Raw genomic sequence first — 15,216 nt, 5'->3', positions numbered from 1 at the left:
TTTTGAGCTTTAATACCTGACCTTTGCTTCGGTTACATTTCCTGTGATGAAGAATAAGCTGTCAATATAGAAAAGGCTATGCTTTACAAGAGTGAGAGGACCACCCACATTATTTCTAATGGAGTTTACCAACGCCTTCTGTTCCAGCACATCTGGAATAACAAAAGCTGAATTAGAGTCATTTTTATGTACCTTATTTATTTGTGTTTTGTAAAATGTCTCCATGTTGCGTTGTGCTCACTGTGCAAAGTTAGAGAATGTTACAGGTGTCGGGACTTGGATGTCATACCTACCTTCTGGTAACCTCAGGTAAGCAGACGGTCTGGTGCTATTGGTGAGGTTGGCTGGGGAGATCAGCATGTCTTAGTAGCAGAGGACACTGCCTCTCTGGTGAGAGTTTGATGGTCTTATGTTACTTGTAGCGTGTCAAAGATCTCTTGGAAGACAGAAGTTTTCATATCCTTCTTCAAGGTGTGTTGGTTGTCCAGACCCTGTGCATCAGTGCTCAATATTCCCAGAGGTGGGCTGCTAACGCCAATATTTTCTTTTTGTTTGTTACTCTGGATATTGGCTAAGTATACTGACCTGAAGGTACTTATCATGAAGCAGTAATGGGCCTTATAAATGGTGCACATGATCTTGAACTTAATTCTCTGTTTCTGTGAGAGCCAAGGTTACGAAGTCAGTGCAGGAGTTAAACAACATGAGATTTAGTTTATTTTTTGGATCACTTATGATTTCAACATATTTAGTTTGACTCCATCAGCATACATGATACAAGTTACTTGACTACAATAGGGGATATTCATCATCATGGGTTCAAAATTTATGTTTTTAACTGTGTTATTGATCTGTGAGGAAAAGGTGAGACGAGTGTCATATGAAATGAATGTGTTTATCACACTTGGATATCATATTACAGTTTTTCCTATTACTTGGGACCAACTGAACAAATTCCTATACTTGCTATCTAGAACAGACGAATCTTTGTTTCCAATTAATCCAGGCACACACATTTCTCCTTCATCTAAACATTCATAACTTTGAAATAGTCTGTGCTGCTGTAAATTCCATTTTCATATGGATTTGCAAATAAACAAGTTACTTACCTTTTGTAACACTTTCTTTTGTGGATATTCATGCTAACTGCAGATTCCTCATGTTGTGAACATTCTCAAGTGTTAGATTGGATCCGGAAAATCAAAGAGCAGTGCTCCTGTGCGTCGGTAGGTTGCCACGTTTGACTCCGTGCTGACATTATTCCACCCTGGAAGTGACAAGAAGTGATAAGCGCCACCCATGCTAGCTGCCTTTAGTTTCTTTCGTAGGCTTGTCCGTGTCATCAGACTCTTAACCCATCCACAAATTGAAAGGGCCAGTGTGCAAATTCCTAAATTGGGACCTTTTTTAATTGGAAAAGGAGACCATTTCACAGAACAGAGAGGTTAGCTCCAAAGAATCCTACAAAGCACTGATCATCCACCCTTTTTTCTTTGGTAAGATCAATTTAGACATTGAGTGCTCTTTTTTGTCTCTTCTTCTTTCGAGGGGTGAGGCGTAGCAAACAACTTCAAAGGGGTGATAACTTGTCTGACATGAAATGGTGTCACTACCTTCAGGAAGAAAACAGCTCGTGATCTCAACTCCATATTTCCAGAAAACAGCTGAAGGCCACTCTTGTGATGAGCTGATGTTACCTTACTAGAAAGACTATTTTCAAAGTCAAGAAGCTTAATGGATGATTGTGCATTTGCTTAAAAGGGGTACCCATTAGAAAAGTGAGAACCAAATTTAAGTCACACTGTGACATCATAAAGGATTTTGGAGGAAACATATGTTGCAAACCTTTAGGAAATCTCATTACAACACATATGTGAGTTTGGCCTGTAACTGGTCCAACAGGATGGTGCCATACCAAACACAAACTAATCCCAGAGCCCGGTGTACATCAATTTCATGGAAGGGCACCTGGCTACCAAGATCATGTCATCAAGTTCATAAAGAAGACCAAAGGAAGTCAATTGCTGCCTTCAATCTCCATGCAACTCTGGTGGATCATCTATATGCTGTTCCAATTTAGGAAAGAGTTGAAGATGAACACTTCATCACAAAACAATAACAATCCACAACCCAGTTTTCCCTTCTCTTACTCATTGACTTTATGCTTGTGTTTGAGAAGGTACAGTGATCGCTGCCATTTGGCAAAGTTCATGCTATACATATATAATATACATAGAGACATAATTAAAATGCATAGTGTAAATACTTGAACAACGTATATTCCCCAGAAGATGGAGTATGGGTGTACTGGAGCAATGCCAAAATAATCTGAGAAGGAAAACTTTTCTGATATTTGTAAACTACTCCTCTCATCTCTGTATTGCACTTGAAAGTAAATTGCTTCCTGAGTAAGCTGGAAGCCCTGCAGCGGATTATGTAAACTTGGTTGCATGAGCCTGCCCTGCTGTTGCCACAGACTTTCCTACTGAAGCCGCAGCCTGATCAGACCACAGATGCTCATGCCCAGAACTTCTGGGTACCACACTCTCCTGGCCTTATCCAAAGCTACTAAGATGACTTGTGCCTGATCGTTGTTGATCTTCTTCAGAACTCAGTGCAGGAGAAGCAGAAGTGGGAAGGCACACAGGTATTCTGTGCACCATTCTAGGAGGGATGTGTTTGGAAGAAAGAGCTTTTTGGGAACGCCAATGCGCAAAAGCATTAATATTGCAAGTTCTTTGCAGTGGTGAATAGATTGAGCAAGGATTCTCCCCATCTACCCCACCTTGCAGTATAAATGACATTTGAATTCAGCAGATATCGGTGACTGAATTTGTCTGCCTGACTTTCAAAGATCCTGCCTGGTGGTTCACAAACAGGGAGATACCTTGAAGACTCAGCCAGTTCTAGAGGCACATCGCCTCACAGCACAGGACTGGACCAAGGACCCCACCTGATCCTGCTTGCAGTACCGTAGGAGATTATGTCGTCTGTGAGAACCAGCACCAGCCTCCTTTTGATGGTTGGCAGGAAGGCCTTCAGAGTCAAGTGAATCACCCACAACTCCAGCAAGTTGATGTGGAGTTGTATCTTTCCTGGAGACCAGAGTTATCTGATTGCCAACTCTATCGCATGACGTTCCAAACCCTGCTGTGATGCATCTGTCACCACTGTCAGCTCTTGTCAGGGTAGGGTGATTGGTCTGCCGCTGGTCCAATTGCAGTTGAGCAGTGGCCACTGCTGATCTTTTGTACGCCTCTCCAAAACCTGGATTTAGTCTGAAGGTTCCCTTGTGCTGGGCTCATTGAGACTTCAGGTCCCATAATAGAGCCCACATATGCAATCTGGCATGGTTCATGAGCAGGGTGAAGAAGGTTAGTAGACCAAGTACTCTCAGAGTCATTCTCAGAGAGACCCAGGACTGAGACTTATACATCAGGATCATAGCCTGAATGTTTTGGACTCTCTGCTCTGTAGGTAATGCCCAGAACTGCACAGAATTCAGAATAACTCTGATGAACGGGAGTCCCTGCGTAAGAGCCACTTTGACAACATTGATGGTAAATCCAAGCAATTGATTTGCCATTGTCTGGAGTTAGCATACAGCTGACTCTAGTGAGTCTACCTTCAACAGCCAGTTGTTGCGCTAGGAGAAGACTGATATATCTGATCTGCAAATATGTGCTGCATCCACTGCCATCACTTTCTTGAACACCAAAGGGATACTGGTGAGGCCAAAGTGGAGCACAGCAAACTGAAAATACACCTTGCCTACCTTGAACAGCAGGTAGCACCTCTGAGCCTTCAGGACAGGTGTATGAAAATAATTGTCTTACAGGTCGAAAACCACCATCCAGTCCCCTCGATTCAGGGCAGGCAGAACCCAGGCCAACATGAGCGTCTTGAATTTGTTCTTTCACAGGAAGTTATTCATAGGGTAAAATCCTAAATAGGGCAATGGCCTCTGTCCTTCTTTGGCACAAAGAACTAAAGGGAACATCAAGTCCCCACTTTCAAGAAGGACACCCTCTCTAAGGCTACTTTGACCAAAAGAGCCAGCCACTCCTGATTCAATTTGGACAGGTGCTGCAAAAGCTCTAAGTAGAAGCTGTGGCAGGTCAAAAAGGAATCCCAGGGCATAGCCCTTTTGGACAATTCGAATAAGCCATTTGTCAGACACAATGCTCTTCCACCACTGGAGAAAGTGGCAGATCCTGCCTCCTATAGGGTGGTTGTGTGCCATTAATGGGGTACTAAAGAGGTTTTGAGGTTGTTGCCGGAAGGGCAATGAACTGAGGCATGTGCTGTCTTTGGAGCCATGGTCATACCTCAAAAGGATTGGGAGTCCTGTAGCATGGGCTGTGGAGACTGGCGCTGTCAGTACGCGAAGCCTCAGGCATATTCCTTTAAAAGGTGAAACTTTTGGAAGGACTGTCGAACTGGTGCCAAAAGCCGTAAAGAGTGCACCATTCCTGGGAAAGCCTAAGTACTCATCCATTAAGTAAAAAACAATGTTCACAAGGAACTCTTTTGATAGAAAAAATATGCACTCTGCAAGAAGGTATGACTTGCTAGAATTAATCAAAAAACAAAAATGAAGAATAAACGGAAAGACCTTAAAGTGATTCAGTCAGACAATATTCAATAGGTTTAGAAGCCCACAAGACAATATATCTTAGTCGTGCTCACTTCAGCCAAAGAGAGCGTAATTTTATTTTGCACTCAAAAGCAGTAATAAGTACCACAGACAGTAGGAAAATATTTAAAGTATATACATTATTTACAATCTGAACATGATTTTGTGAGCACCAGTGGAGTGAGCATAACCTAACAGTGGTGTAAGAAAAGTTGTAAGGTGACATGAGCATGAAAATTGGATATTGGAAGCATATGGGAAGAGGAGACTTTTGCAATTATGATACATTGAATTGTATTAGTGTTTTTCAGGCTCTTTTTTTTATGCAGTTGACGACGTTTCGGCCCTCTCGCGATACATGGTCTCTTAAGGACAGGAGTGCTGGAGACTAATGGAAGAAAATAGGATACGGCTCGAGTGGTACATAACGGGAATATTAATCAGGCATGGTCTGGTGAGCATGGTGAGCAGCAGCTTACCATATTTGGAACAGGAGTACGCATGGATGAAAGTAATCCAGAGGCAATTATCAATTCAATTGTAATCTAAGGGAGGAGGGTACCTATTAATGGAAAATTAGTGAGGATGGCTAATCTTAATAAGGTGACTAAACCTGGTGATTGGTAAGCAAGGTTAAAGCTTACCCGGTTTGGATCAACTATAGCATAAAAAAGAGATTCCGTTCTTTTGCAGAGAGGCCGGGTATTTGCAGTCACTTGGTTCGGGCGCATTAAGGTGGTAACAGTCGGTCCGCTATGCCATTTGAAGGAACCACCGGACTGTTTGGCAGTAAAATCACATGGATAGATTCTAGCCTATAAGGTAAAAAGGATAGAAGTAAGGAGGATAAACAATTAGGCAAATAACTTACCTGATCTGGGCTACGGCGTTCAGTAACTTAATTACTATTGATTTGGCCATCACAAGCTGGGAAGTGTAAGGAGTGGAATCAGCGTAAGGAATCATATCGTTATAAGTTCACTGACAGAATTTCGAGGAGGAAAATATCGACCTGACAAAATTTCGAAGACAAAATATCTAATGCCAAAATATCGAATCCCTATCAACACACAGGTAAGTACAAAAATATTGAATCCAAAATATTGTTGTAAAGAATATAGTCAAAAAATCAAATTTTTTGAAATGTCCTAGAAGTAATTTAAAATGAATTAAATAATAAATATAATTAACTAAAACATACTTAAAAATACTTAAATAACCGTAAAAATAATAAAAAATATAAGTTAAAAAAATAAACATAATTTTTTAATTTTTTAATATATATATATATATATATATATATATATATATATATATATATATATATATATATATATATATATACGTAATATTAATAAAAAATATTCTATTGTTTTAGCGTAGGATAGCGGAAGGGTAAAATGTACTATCACCACTCCAGTGAGTGCAACAGTAGGGAAAGCGTTGGCTAGCAGGAGGGTAAAGATGTCGACCAGAAGAGTGCAATAACAAGATCGCGGAGAAGAAGCAGCAAAAGGAACTCTCAAATGCGCCCGCTGAGCGGCCAAGCTCAACATCCCCAGCGAAGACGCACTCAGGGGAGAGCAATCCTGCCGGTAGCGGACCTTTACCATGATGGCGGTCACAATGCTGCACTAAGACGATCATAACCCCAAATGCAGCAGCACGCGCTGAGTAAGTGCGACCAACCGGGGAGGACGAGAGCGGGGATATCTAATGCATAGCATAGCATGCAATTAATGTGGCGAGACCACAAACTGGGCTCAAGACCTGCAAGCAGTACTAGGGCGCTCTAAGATGGAGCAAACGAAAGCGAAACCAACGAAGGGATAAGATGGAGGAAGAAACTCGAAAACAGACAAAGGACTAATCATCTGCCCCACAAGCGTCCAGGAACAACAAAACAGAGGAGTGAGGATTAGCCGTACGATAACACAGCACACAGGCGGTAGAACAGAACCACCCCGCCCCAGGAGAACGACCGCAATAATCTCACACCTAGCCTGTAGCGCGAGAAGCGTTCCGCAACAGTACAGGTCGAAGTGGGAGTGTCACCAAGCACAAGACGCGGCGCTTATCCCGCCAGATGCCCCATACACCGCTGCAGAGTCTCAGGTGGGCTAAAAAGGAAAGCGGGTCCGGTCACTGACGCGCTGACAGTAGCGACGACGCAGGGGGGGAAAAAGGAGCGGCACCATGCCCATACACACAAGCCCTGATCAATAGCCCAGCATAATGGAAAGAACAAGCTCGTTAACAAGAAAAACTCCATATTCCCCACAACTCTAAATTAGCACTAATCAGAATTATTAGCAGAAATGTTACTTGTCTCCGGGCATTATTTGTAATTTTCTTGTCCCCGGACATCGAATGGTCAGGAGCGTCTGACGCTGTGGCCACCGTTCCTACAGGTCAAAGCAACACAAGACGTCTGGCGTAATTCTCACCCGGCGTTTTAACCTCAAGATGGCACGTGCGAAGAAACGGACCTGCTTTTTGAATGCCTCGCAGCAGATCCATGGGAACTTTTACTTAACTACCTACCCCCTACCCCTCCCCGCTCTACTCCTCTCCTCTTTCCTGCTACTAGCCTTTGCCCTCACCTGTCCTTGCCCTAGTCCCCACCCTGTTTACCTGTGAATTTCCAGCGTCATTTGAGAGCTAGCTATTTTGTCTGATGCCCGATGGAGCTACCTGGTTTAGCTATAGGGGAGACAGGTCGGGGATTCCCTCCTTGGACTTCACCTACCCAGTCAGTCTTTAGCCAGACTTCCTTTCGTCTCTCCTGTCGTCTCTTCCCGCTTCCTCCCTCTATTCATATCTCTCATTCTCTCCTCAATCAATGTATTGAGACTGAACTATTTTGTCTGATGCCCGATGGAGCTACCTGGTTTAGTTATAGGGGAGATGGGCCGTGGATTCCCTCCTTGGTCGTCACCTACCCAGTCGGCCTTTAGACAGATTTCATTTTGTCTCACCTTGTTGTCTCTTCTCCTATCCTCCCTTTCTCACCTTCCCTGTTCCCTCCCCTCTAGGCTCCATTTATTTTGCCCTCCATGTTATTTAAATGTTTCCCATTGAGTCCTAGCTATTTGGCCAAAGCCCGGTGGAGCTACCTGATAGCTATAGAGGAGATGGGTTTTGGGACTTCCCCCTCGACCGTCACCTACCCAGCCGGTCTTTGGGCAGACTTTCCTTTGTCTTTCTGCCGTATCTCCCTCCCATCCGTTTTTCTGCAAACCTCTTCCCTCGACACTTGAGACCGAACTACTTTGTCTGATGCCCGATGGAGCTACCTGGTTTAGCTATAGGGGAGATGGACCGTGGATTCCCTCCTTGGCCGTCACCTACCCAGTCAGTCTTTAGACAGACTTCCTCTCGTCTCTACGGTTGTCTCTTCCCTTATGCTCACTTTCTCACCTCCCCTACCCCCCACTTTTTTCCTCTCTCCTTTCTCTCCTCTCCTAATGTATTGCTGATTGTTTGATGTAATGTGTAATTGTTGATCTTTTTCTGTTATACTGTTAAACCACATTGTTGCACTTCCTTTCGTCCCTCCTGTCGTCTCCTCCGGCATCCTCCCTCTATTTATGTCTCTCCTTCTCCCCTCTCTCAATGTATTGAGACTGAACTTTTTTGTCTGATGCCCGATGGAGCTACCTGGTTTAGCTATAGGGGAGATGGGCCGTGGATTCCCTCCTTGGTCATCACCTACCCAGTCGGTCTTTAGACAGACTTCTTTTCGTCTCTCCGTATTGTCTCTTCCCTTATCCTCCCTTTCTCACCTCCCCTGCCCCCTCCACTACTTTTCTCTCTCCTTTCTCTCCTCTCCTAATTGTATTGCCTTTTTTTTGGGGATTTATTGTGTAATTGTTGAACTTTTTCTGTTACATTGTTGATTCTCATGTAAAGCGTTCTGATACCTCCGGGTCTAGCCAGCCCTATATAAAACTCCTTAAATAAATAAATAAATAATTAAAGTAAAAATTACTATTCCCACTCCAGTGAGTGCAACAGTAGGGAAAGTGTTGGATAGCATAGGGGTAAAAATTACTATTCCCACTCCAGAGAGTGCAACAGTAAGGAAAGCGTTGGATAGCGTAGGTACTGTTCCCACTCCAGAGAGTGCAATAGTAGGGAAAGCGTTGGATAGCGGGAGGGTAAAAATTACTATTCCCACTCCAGTGAGTACATTAGTAGGGAAAGCGTTGAATAGCGGGAGGGTAAAATTTACTATTACCACTCCAGAGAGTGCAGTAGTAGGGAAAGCGTTGGATAGCAGGAGGGTAAAAATTACTAATCCCACTCCAGTGAGTGCAACAGTAGGGAAAGGGCTGGATAGCGTAGGGGTAAAAATTACTATTCCCACTCCAGTGAGTAAAATAGTAGGGAAAGCGTTGGACAGCGGGAGGGTAAAATTTACTATTACCACTTTAGAGAGTGCAATAGTTGGGAAAGTGTTGGATAGAGGGAGGGTAAAAATTACTATTCCCACTCCAGTGAGTGCAACAGTAGGGAAAGTGATGGATAGCGTAGGGATAAAAATGACTATTCCCAGTCCAGAGAGTGCAACAGTAGGGAAAGCGTTGGATAGCATAGGTACTGTTCCCACTCTAGAGAGTGCAATAGTAGGGAAAGCGTTGGATAGCGGGAGGGTAAAAATTACTATTCCGACTCCAGTGAGTAGAATAGTAGGGAAAGCGTTGGATAGCGGGAGGGTAACATTTACTATTACCACTCCAGAGAGTGCAATAGTAGGGAAATCGTTGGATAGCGGGAGGGTAAAAATTACTATTCCCACTCCAGTGAGTGCAATAGTAGGGAAAGCATTGGATAGCGTAGGGGTAAAAATTACTATTCCCACTCCAGTGAGTGCAACAGTAGGGAAAGCGTTGGATAGCATAGGGGTAATAATTACTATTCCCACTCCAGTGAGTGCAACAGTAGGGAAAGCGTGGATAGCTTAGGGGTAAAAAATTACTATTTCCACTCCAGAGAGTGCAACAGTAGGGAACACGTTCGATAGCGGGAGGGTAAAAATTACTATTAACACTCCAGTGAGTGCAACAGTAGGGCATGCATAGGATACCGTAAGGGTAAAAATTACTATTCCCACTCCAGAGAGTGCAACAGTAGGGAAAGCGTTGGATAGCGGGAGGGTAAAATTTACTATCCCCACTCCAGTGAGAGCAGCAGCAGGCAAATTAATGGTTTAATATTGTAATAAAAAGAAATTATTGATCAATACCAATACATTTTTTTTTACATTAATTACCAATTACATATTAAATAATTAATCAATTACAAATGCAAATAAATATTAGTTATTAAAAATTAATTACCTGTTCATAATTTACTAATTCATTTTCAATACCAAAAAATAATAAATAATAAGAAAAATGCCAATTAATTAACAGTAAATTAATTATCAATACACAAAAATAAGTTTAATAATTAATGAATTACAATTAAATTACTTCCTACCCTATTCCCATATAAACCCACAATCTGCTATGAATAATAAATTAATACAATTAACATATTATCAATTAAGAAATTAATAAAAATGTATTACCAATTATTTAAAATTAAGTATCAATTAATAATTAATTAACAATACATTTATTATCAATACCAATAAATAAAAATAAATATGTACTTAATTACAATGAAATTACTTACCCACCCTATTCCCTTATCAACCCACAACCCACCACAGAACTAAAACGCAAAAATAAATAAAAATATTTAATAATTCCTAAAAATTAATATTTAATTTACCAAAATTAAATGACTGCCCACCCTATTCCCCTATAAACCCACAACCCACTACTGAATTAAATTACGCAAAAATTAAATAACAAAATTCTTTACTTTAAAAAAATTAATCATACCTTACAAAAATAATATCAATTTTTAACACATATACTAACATACAAAACACCTAAAAAAATTCGATATTATTAAAAATTCTATATTTTGGCAGTCGATATTACTTACCTACATTTCGATATTATTGACAATTATATTATGTCCATTCTATATTTTGGATTCAATATTATGTTCATTCGATATGTTTTTTCGATATTGTGTCTAGTTCCCATCGTTATATGTAACACAGAGTAGTAGAACTATACATCTGGTCCCTTACTTGAGGTTCATGCGGTGAAGCGATGTCGGGCCGGGTCCTGTAACAAGGACGTCTGGCGAGGACTGCGTATTTTAACACGGGGTCTGGTTTAATTGCCGATTTGTACATGCGCAGAAGTGACTCTGCGATCCCCTGTGCACCACTGCGGCGGCCATTATTAAGGGGTTTAATTCAGGAAGTATCTATAACCGTGGACCATTTAGAGGGTAATTCTGCAGTCTAGGTCAGTATTTACAGTTACAATAATGACGGTGGATTATAGCGTTTGTGAACAAGTTATGTATGCCTTTTAGCACATGTGCAGTATTCTCTTTTTTTTTTTTTTCCTCATTTACCGGCCATCCTACTTTGAGTGTACATTTAGACCGTCCGTACCCACACTCAGCGAACTGAGAGGCATAGGCGGCTAAGAGTTTAACCTCGCCCACCTAAGACATACTGATATGTGCACTCAGAAGTCCACTGAGATAACTCTATTTTATAAGCTTCCAGAGCTAGATGACCTTGTCTTAGAAGCTACCTGCTTATACTGGAGTTAGTCCCGACCTGGCCTTAGAATGTTCAGGCAGCATAATCATCGGTCCCAAGAGGGGGAAGAAGAAGAAAAATGTAATGTAATGTAATGTGTATACTTGTAAAGCGCACTGTTGCCAGTCGGCGTCCTGGCGCTGTATACCGCTGGGGAACTCTGTCCTGGCTTTCCTTGTGGGATGGTCCCTGCTGGGAATCCCCAAGGTGGAGCCAGGCATCCCCGGCGTTGATGGGGCCGTTGTGGAGATTAGGCAAGCTAATGCCCATAGTTGCCGAGTGGGACCCCTGGTTAGAGTAGGCACCGAGGCGAGAATTATCGAGTCCGCTGACCCTAGTCCACGACCCTGCCGCGTCGGGAATCGAACCCTGGTCCCGGGCCGACTTCTGCTTCCGGGTCTGCCGCCTCTAACCAGTGAGCCACACCACTCACTCAAAGAAAGAGGAAAAACTCCTCTCCGGGTCTCATTGTGATTTCAAGATATTCCAAAAGCTACTCTTCTTTTGGCTGCCAGTTCTTGATAAATCCAATGTAGAAGTCGCCAGAACCGAAGATTGCTATTCTAAAAAGGAAGGAGGGATAGGTTCTGTCCATTTTATGTAAATCTGCCTCCTAGCCAGGAGCACAGCTTAAAAAAGTAAGGATCTTGCGTGGCCTCTGACATTCTCCTGATGGCCAAAAAACCCCAGAGATAAATCGATGATAACCGGGATTCCAATTAAGTCTGACATAAATTTGCTAAAGCTGTCCCAAAAAGAGGCCAAAACTGAACATTCTTTAAACATAGGTAAGTCAGAAGCCAAGGCCAGACTACATTCCTTGGAAAATATGGGCAGCTCTTTGTTAATTTTAGAAAGCTTCAACGGGGTAAAGTAGGCTGTGGATAGTATACAAATGATTCCTTTTTAGCCATGCAGGCTTTACTATATCCTATAGAAGATTACACGAAGCTTGCCACAGGGTATTGCACTCTTGGCCTGGCAAGACACTCCCCCATAGATCTTGAGCGAGTTTAAACTCTCCATCCACTGCCTCCAACACTGCCTTGTACCAGAAGGAGACTTTGTTCTTCCCTCGTGGTCTGGACACAAGACCAAACTCTAGGTCGGTGCCTTCCCCCAATAAGCCATCCTTGGTAGTTTGTAGCTGAGCCTGAACCCAGCATGCCAGCTGGAGGTATTTGAACCTAGATAGACCTGACCCCACCTCTCACTAAGTTGTTCCCATGTTAACAGTGTGCCATTTAAGATCAGGTCCCCCCAGACTGCCAGGCCCGATTCCCTTAGCGGGGCTGCCAAACTATCCCTCAGACATCTGGACCCCCGGGTGAATCCCACAACGGGGCCATACTAGAGAAATAACCCAAAGAGACCAACCTCCTCAAGTCTACCAATGTTTTTGCAAGGTCCTGTAGCACCTTGAGCCTGACTTTCTTGAAGAACTTAACATCCCCAAACGTAAACAAAAAGCCCTCCAACGGTAAATGTGCCCCCTGAAGCATAGCTCAAAACATCCCTCCTAACCTAGTATTATCCAGCATTTTTAAGAGCATACGCACATGAGAGAGTTGGAAGGCCCAAGCATAAAACTGAATGTCTTTTCGACGTCTCAGCTTTTTCCAGGCTAATCTCGCATATTTGAACCCCCAAACAAAAGAGTTATTCTCCCTCTGGATTTTATCAATTTGTATTTTATCAAAGTACAATGGGATGCAGTTAAAAAGAAAAGCGATTTTAGGAAGTATTGACATTTTAGCCAAGTTGGCCCTACCGATGATCGAGAGAGGCAACGAAGTCCAGGTCTTCATCAGCTTCACACACTCTCCTGCCACCGCAGTCAAATTAGTTTCCACAATCTTGGCCGTGTCTTGTACTATCTTGCCCCCTAAATATCTCATAGTGGGGCTTATTTGATACTGATGCTGGCTTGTCACCTGGTTCCAGACCATTTCCTCAGTTTTAGCCGTGTTGATTTCGTACCCCGAGACTAAACCGAAATCCTGGGCTTGACTGATGACTGCTGGGAAGGCCCTGTCAAGGTCGGCCGTAAAGATTAAAATATCATTGGCACACAGGGCTACCTTCCTCTTCCACTCTCCATATCTAAAAGGCTGAATGTTAATATCCTCCCTTAGCCGTTGGACAAATGGCTCGATATACAATTCAAAAAGGAGAGGGGAGAGTGGGCAGCCTTGTCTAGTGCCCCTAGATATGTTAAAGGGTGCCGTAAGACCACCATTTACCAACAACCTAGCCGAAGGGCTCCTGTAAATATATTGTACGGCACGACAGTACTTCTCACCAATAATGAATTTTTTCAAGGCCTCAGACAGGTATAAACAATTTACACTGTCGAAGGCCTTGGTAGCGTCTAGGGTCATAGCTGTCAATGGTAGGGCATATGTGGACTTGATGGAGCAGATTTCATCTGCAGTCATGCATTGTTTATTTTTTTTTTGTGCTTCAGACAGGCTGCATTTAAATTGCCACGCACATTTTGGTGCAGGTTAAAAACATGGCACATGAAAAACATGAAAGTGAGACCTGAAAATGCTTTTGCTGCATTAACATGTTTTTTTTGCAATGTAGAGAAAAAGTGGCTTTTTTACCTTTGAAGATTAATAGAATGTGTTTTTCTCTTCCCAGCTCATCCCTTGCCAATCTAAATTTATTATTCCTGTCTTAATAGACTTTGACTTGTTGCATATTTTGATAAACATTTTCAGTTAATAACACCTCTTTTTATAATGTGTGTGAATTAATAATGCACTTGGGATACATAATGGACTGATTTACATGAAATTAATATTATCTTTGTGTTTGTTTTATTTTTGGGGCCTACACAAAACATGGCTGCCTGTGAATCCATCAAGGCTATGATTTGCAATTTAATGAGAAGGGAGCATGCACAGACTGTGGCAGCTTTCCTCATGACAAGAAGTCCAGGACAGCGTGAACTGCACATTCTTGTCATTCTGCCAATGTACCAGTTAGTTAAAAGTATCCATCTACTGCGCTGAGAAGGAAGGAAGGATGAATTAGATTGAAACATTTTTCCTAGTAAATGTTGCAAATGTTTATAAATGTATTTATTCATGTATGCTTCTTTTGTTAAGACTAGTGAAGTCAGGTTTTTAGAATGAGTCAGGGAAGTGTGACCTCATGCATCATGACTGACCAATCACGTAAAGGTTTTACTGAAAAATGTTACATCTTTGTGTACTCTGCCAATAATTATGGTATAAATACTGTCCTCTCTGGATGGGGGCTGGCACTTCTTCTTTTTCTCAGCTCAGCTGGCTTCTATGGGTTAGGTACGAGAAACGTCCCGGGAGATTGCTGAAGGGCGGGCTTGCGTCCGAGGAGTGTCAGGGGGAGGTTTCTTGCTTCCACGTCATATCTTGGCACTTCATGCCACATTCCTTTGAGGCCTGTGAAGGGCGGGCTGCTTTCCTCTTTAGACACAGACAGACAGAGAGTGCAGTGGATCAGGATAGGATTAGATGCTAATATGTTTTGACTAATTAATTAGGTCTGAAAAGATTTATTTGATTTATGCATTTATTTCTCTTAATAGCATATTTTTGCAAACTATTTAAGTACTGATTAGCTTTGCAAGACTATTTTTCTTAGAAACTCTTTAAGACTTTTGCGCCACATTTTTCATAACTACATGTAATGCTTATATGCAGACTGTAATGTGTTCTGTATTATTGATATTTTTCCTGTTTTCCAAATTCTGTAACCTGATTGATATTTTACTAATGAATAAAGGGTCAGAGAAAAATTAACTTTTTGAATAGAAAATAAAACCCTTTAAAATAATCAACAACTCTCTTTATTGGCTTACAATAATAATTGTATTTTGACTGTTCATCTTTATTTAAAGTCTCCTGAAGGT

This window comes from Lissotriton helveticus, chromosome 1_1 (genome assembly GCF_964261635.1).
Source record: "Lissotriton helveticus chromosome 1_1, aLisHel1.1, whole genome shotgun sequence".
In the NCBI taxonomy this organism is placed as follows: Eukaryota; Metazoa; Chordata; class Amphibia; order Caudata; family Salamandridae; genus Lissotriton; species Lissotriton helveticus.
The sequence above is the reverse complement of the archived record's forward strand: the minus strand, read 5'-3'. Positions refer to the sequence as shown.